At 40.2% G+C, this 6,689-nt stretch overlaps 1 non-coding gene across 1 annotated transcript; it reads left to right on the top strand.

Moving 5' to 3' along the window:
- Positions 1-4,513: 4,513 nt before the first annotated feature.
- LOC130958790 (small nucleolar RNA R71) lies at positions 4,514-4,621 on the top strand. Its single transcript, XR_009077895.1, has one exon. It is a non-coding gene; the product is annotated as a small nucleolar RNA R71 (small nucleolar RNA).
- Positions 4,622-6,689: the final 2,068 nt, after the last annotated feature.

The raw sequence follows: 6,689 nt of genomic DNA, 5'->3' as shown, positions 1-6,689 counted from the left end.
TTTGGGAGGTTTATCCTCCTCCAGAGGGATTTTCGAAAATTCCTTTGTTTCCTGTGGTTCTTCTTGATCAGGTTGAACATTCTTGAAGATGTCTTCAAGCTCTGATTCTAGGCTTTCAGTCATATTGATCTCTTCTACTAGAGAGTCAATAATGTCAGTGGCCATGCAGTCATTTGGTGTGTCTGGATGCTGCATAGCTTTTACAGCATTCAACTTGAACTCATCCTCATTGACTCTCAGGGTTACTTCCCCTTTGTGTACATCAATGAGAGTTCGTCCAGTCGCTAGGAAAGGTCTTCCTAGAATGAGAGTTGCACTTTTGTGCTCTTCCATTTCCAGCACCACAAAGTCAGTTGGAAAGGCAAATGGCCCAACCTTAACAATCATATCCTCTATTATGCCTGATGGATGTTTAATGGAGCCATCAGCAAGTTGGAGGCATATCCGGGTTGGTTTGACTTTTCCAGTCAACCCAAGCTTCCTGATAGTGGATGCAGGTATTAGATTGATGCTTGCTCCAAGATCACATAGGGCTGTCTTGGTGCAGGCACCTTCTAATGTGCATGGTATCATAAAGCTTCCTGGATCTTGAAGCTTTTCTGGTAAACTTTTTAGAATGACTGCACTGCATTCTTCAGTGAGAAACACTTTTTCAGTTTCTCTCCAATCCTTCTTATGACTTAGAATCTCTTTCATGAACTTAGCATAAGAAGGTATTTGCTCAAGTGCCTCTGCAAACGGAATCTTTATTTCAAGAGTCCTTAAATAGTCTGCAAAGCGGGCAAATTGCTTATCCTGTTCCGCTTTGCGGAGTTTCTGAGGATAAGGCATCTTGGCTTGATATTCTTCAACCTTAGATGCTGCAGGTTTATTCCTTACAGAAGTGGTTGAAGAAGCCTTTTTAGAGGGATTACTGTCAGCACTCTCAGGTGTCTGATCCTCCTTTGGCGTCTGAACGCCAGGTATGGATGAAGATTGGGCATTAAACGCCAACTTCTCTCCCTTTTCTGGCGTTTGAACGCCAGAGCTGGGCAGGGAATGGGCGTTTAACGCCAGCTTTCCCTCCCTTTCTGGCGTTTGAACGCCAATAACATTCCTCTCTGGGCTCTTACTGTCCTCAAAGGGATTTTTAACAGTGGTTTGGTTATCCCCTGTCAATTGTTCCTTGTTTGGCTTTTTGCTCTTTTGAGCAGTGTTATTCAGTGTCTTTCCACTCCTCAGTTGAACTGCTTGACATTCCTCTGTTATCTGTTCAGATATTTGCTGTTTTGCTTGATTCAACTGCAGTTCTATGTTCTTGTTAGCAACCTTAGTTTCATGCAGCATTTCTCTAAATTCTGCTAACTGTTCTGTCATCAGGAGCAATTGTTGATTAAGCTCAATCATCTGTTCTTGAGGATTAGGATCAGTGACTATTGTCATGACTTCCTCTTTTGGAGAGAACTCATTGCTAGAGTACAAATATTGGTTTCTAGCAACAGTGTCTATAAGCTCTTGAGCCTCTTCAATAGTTTTCCTCATGTGTATAGATCCACCAGCTGAGTGGTCTAAAGACATCTGAGCTTTTTCTGTAAGCCCATAGTAGAAGATGTCTAACTGTACCCACTCTGAAAACATTTCAGAGGGGCATTTTCTTAGCATACCTCTATACCTCTCCCAGGCATTGTAAAGGGATTCATTATCCTCTTGTTTAAAGCCTTGGATGTCCAGCCTTAGCTGTGTCATCCTCTTTGGAGGGTAAAAATGATTCAGGAATTTGTCTGATAACTGTTTCCATGTCTTTATGCTTGCTGTAGGTTGGTTATTCAACCACCTTTTAGCTTGATCTTTTACAGCAAATGGAAACAGTAATAGTCTGTAGACATCCTGATCCACCTCTTTATCATGTACTGTGTCAGCAATTTGTAAGAACTGTGCCAGAAACTCAGTAGGTTCTTCCTGAGGAAGACCGGAATACTGGCAATTTTGCTGCACTATGATAATGAGTTGAGGGTTTAGCTCAAAGCTGCTTGCTTTGATGGGAGGTGTACAGATGCTACTCCCATATGCAGCTGTAATGGGGTTAGCATATGACCCCAGAGTCCTTCTGGACTGATCAATCCCACTTGGGTCCATAATGGATAAAGGGAGATGATATGGATTGCAGATAGATAAAATTTTTTTTTTGAATTAACCGAAAAAAATAAAAATAAAATAAAATAAAAGGAAATTAAAATGAAAATTCGAAAATTAAAAGAAAATAAAATCAAAGCAAATTGAAAACTGAATCAATTAGTTAATTGAAAAGATTTTGAGATTAGCAATTAGAAAGATATGATTGAAAAATTTTTATGAAAAAGATTTGATTTTTGAAAAGAGGAAAGAGAAAAACAACAAAATGACACCAAACTTAAAATTTTAGAAAATCAAACACAATTTTTTTCAAAAATTTTAAAGGAAAAACACAAAGAGGACACCAAACTTAGAATTTTTATGGATCAAAAAGGGACTAAAGACATGCAAATTCGAAAATTAGAAGAAAAACAAAAGCATGCAATTGACACCAAACCTAAAATATGAAACTAGACTCAACTAAAAGACTCTAAACCAACAAAAATAAAATAGTCCTAATCTAAGCAACAAGATAAGCCGTCAGTTGTCCAAACTCGAACAATCCCCGGCAACGGCGCCAAAAACTTGGTGCACGAAATTGCAATCACACTTTTGCAATCCCGCACAACTAACCAGCAAGTGCACTGGGTCGTCCAAGTAATACCTTACGTGAGTAAGGGTCGATCCCACGGAGATTGTCGGCTTGAAGCAAGCTATGGTTATCTTGTAAATCTTAGTCAGGATATCAGAAATTATTAGGATTGATTGTGAAAAGCAAAAGGACATGAAATAAGTACTTGTTTTGCAGTAATGGAGAATAGGTTGAGGCTTTGGAGATGCTCGGCCTTCTGAATCTCTGCTTTCCTACTGTCTTCTTCATTAAACACGCAAGGCTCCTTCCATGGCAAGCTGTATGTAGGGTTTCACCGTTGTCAATGGCTACCTCCCATCCTCTCATTGGAAATGTTCAACGCACCCTGTCACGGCACGGCTATCCATCTGTCGGTTCTCGATCAGGCCGGAATAGAATCTAGTGATTCTTTTGCGTCTGTCACTAACGCCCCGCCTTCAGGAGTTTGAAGCTCGTCACAGTCATTCAATCATTGAATCCTACTCAGAATACCACAGACAAGGTTTAGACCTTCCGGATTCTCTTGAATGCCGCCATCAGTTCTAGCTTATACCACGAAGATTCTGGTTAGAGAATCCAAGAGATATCTACTTAATCTAAGGTAGAACGGAGGTGGTTGTCAGGCACACGTTCATAGTTGAGAATGATGATGAGTGTCACGGATCATCACATTCATCCGATTTAAGAACAAGTAATATCTTAGAATGGAAGCAAGCATGATTGAATGAGAAACAGTAGTAATTGCATTAATCCATCAAGACACAGCAGAGCTCCTCACCCCAAACCATGGGGTTTAGAGACTCATGCTGTAAGAAGTACACAAAGAAACGTGTAAAGTGTCATGAGATGCAGATACAATGTCAAAAGATCCTATTAGTAGTGAACTAGTAACCTAAGGTTTACAGAAATGAGTAAATGACAGAAAAATCCACTTCCGGGCCCACTTGGTGTGTGCTTGGGCTGAGCATTGAAGCTTTCATGTGTAGAGACCTTTTCTGGAGTTAAACGCCAGCTTTCATGCCAGTTTGGGCGTTTAACTCCAAGTTTTATGCCAGTTCCAGCGTTAAACGCTGGAAGTTCTAAGGCTGATTTGCAACGCCGGTTTGGGCCATCAAATCTCGGGCAAAGTATGGACTATTATATATTGATGGAAAGCCCAGGATGTCTACTTTCCAATGCCGTTGAGAGCGCGCCAATTGGGTTTCTGTAGCTCCAGAAAATCCACTTCGAGTGCAGGGAGGTCAGAATCCAACAGCATCTGCAGTCCTTTTCAGCCTCTAAATCAGATTTTTGCTCAGATCCCTCAATTTCAGCCAGAAAATACCTGAAATCATAGAAAAACACACAAACTCATAGTAAAGTCCAGAAAAGTGAATTTTAACTAAAAACTAATAAAAATATACTAAAAACTAACTAAATCATACTAAAAACATACTAAAAATAATGCCAAAAAGCGTATAAATTATCCGCTCATCAACTGCCAGGTGAATTTTGCATTCCAGACAGACTTTGAGAAATCAAATTGACTTGCTGAGTCAATATTTTATTCTGAGCTAATATGGCATTCAGAGTATCAATCTCAAGAACTCCTTTCTTCTGATTTGTCCCATTGTTCACAGGATTCCTTTCAGAAGTGTACATGAATTGGTTATTTGCAACCATTTCAATTAGTTCTTGAGCTTCTGTAGGCGTCTTTTTCAGATGAATAGATCCTCCAGCAGAGCTATCCAAAGACATCTTGGATAGTTCAGAGAGACCATCATAGAAAATACCTATGATGCTCCATTCAGAAAGCATATTAGAAGGACATTTTCTGATTAATTGTTTGTATCTTTCCCAAGCTTCATAGAGGGATTCACCTTCCTTCTGTCTGAAGGTTTGGACTTCCACTCAAAGCTTACTCAATTTTTGAGGTGGAAAGAACTTTGCCAAGGAGGCATTGACTAGCTTTTCCCAAGAGTTCAGGCTTTCTTTAGGTTGTGAGTCCAACCATATTCTAGCTTTGTCTCTTACAGCAAAAGGGAATAGCATAAGTCTGTAGACCTCAGGGTCAACCCCATTAGTCTTGACAGTGTCACAGATTTGCAAGAATTCAGCTAAGAACTGATGAGGATCTTCCAATGAAAGTCCATGGAACTTGCAATTCTGTTGCATTAGAGAAACTAATTGAGGCTTAAGCTCAAAGTTGTTTACTCCAATGGCAGGGATAGAGATGCTTCTCCCATAGAAGTCGGGAGTAGGTGCAGTAAAGTCACCCAGCACCTTCCTTGCATTGTTGGCATTGTTGTTGTTTTCGGCTGCCATAGGTTCTTCTTTTTTGAAGGTTTCTGTTAGGTCCTCTATAGAGAGTTGTGCCTTAGCTTCTCTTAGCTTTCGCTTCAAGGTCCTTTCAGGTTCAGGGTCAACTTCAACAAGAATGCCTTTGTCTTTGTTCCTGCTCATATGAAAGAGAAGAGAACAAGAAAATATGGAATCCTCTATGTCACATGATGAGCGGATAATTTATACGCTTTTTGGCATTGTTTTTAGATAGTTTTTAGTATGATTGAGCTACTTTTAGGGATGTTTTCATTAGTTTTTATGTTAAATTCACATTTCTGGACTTTACTATGAGTTTGTGTGTTTTTCTGTGATTTCAGGTAAATTCTGACTGAAATTGAGGGATCTGAGCAAAACTCTGAAAAAGGCTGACAAAAGGACTGCTGATGTTGTTGGAATCTGACCTCCCTGCACTCGAAATGGATTTTCTGGAGCTACAGAACTTTAAATGGCGCGCTCTCAACGGCGTTGGAAAGTAGACATCCAGGGCTTTCCAGCAATATATAATAGTCCATACTTTATTCGAAGAATGACGACGTAACTTGGCGTTGAACGCCAAGTACATGCTGCTGTCTGGAGTTAAACGCCAGAAAAACGTCATGATCCGGAGTTGAACGCCCAAAACACGTCATAACTCGGAGTTCAACTCCAAGAGAAGCCTCAGCTCGTGGATTGATCAAGCTCAGCCCAAGCATGCACCAAGTGGGCCCCGGAAGTGGATTTATGCATCAATTACTTACTCATGTAAACCCTAGGAGCTAGTTTATTATAAATAGGATGATTTACTAATGTATTAGACATCTTTGGTCTCAGTTTTGTATTATTCTTTATCCTAAGAGGCTATTGATCACGTTTTAGGGGGCTGGCCATTCGGCCATGCCTGAACCCCTTTCACTTATGTATTTTCAACGGTGGAGTTTCTGCACACCATAGATTAAGGGTGTGGAGCTCTGCTGTACCTCAAGTATTAATGAAGTTCTATTTTCTTTTATTCAAATCTCTCTTATTCTTATTCCAAGATATTCATTCGCACCCAAGAACATGATGAATGTGATGAGTCGATAACCCTCATTAGTATGATTGAGCTACTTTTAGGGATGTTTTCATTAGTTTTTATGTTAAATTCACATTTCTGGACTTTACTATGAGTTTGTGTGTTTTTCTGTGATTTCAGGTAAATTCTGACTGAAATTGAGGGATCTGAGCAAAACTCTGAAAAAGGCTGACAAAAGGACTGCTGATGCTGTTGGAATCTGACCTCCCTGCACTCGAAATGGATTTTCTGGAGCTACAGAACTTTAAATGGCGCGCTCTCAATGGCGTTGGAAAGTAGACATCCAGGGCTTTCCAGAAATATATAATAGTCCATACTTTATTCGAAGAATGACGACGTAACTTGGCGTTGAACGCCAAGTACATGCTGCTGTCTGGAGTTAAACGCCAGAAAAACGTCATGATCCGGAGTTGAACGCCCAAAACACGTCATAACTCGGAGTTCAACTCCAAGAGAAGCCTCAGCTCGTGGATTGATCAAGCTCAGCCCAAGCATGCACCAAGTGGGCCCCGGAAGTGGATTTATGCATCAATTACTTACTCATGTAAACCCTAGGAGCTAGTTTATTATAAATAGGATGATTTACTAATGTAT

This window comes from Arachis stenosperma, chromosome 10, assembly GCF_014773155.1.
Source record: "Arachis stenosperma cultivar V10309 chromosome 10, arast.V10309.gnm1.PFL2, whole genome shotgun sequence".
Classification (NCBI taxonomy): domain Eukaryota; kingdom Viridiplantae; phylum Streptophyta; class Magnoliopsida; order Fabales; family Fabaceae; genus Arachis; species Arachis stenosperma.
Note: the sequence above shows the minus strand (reverse complement) of the source record. Positions and strands in the feature narration are given on the sequence as shown.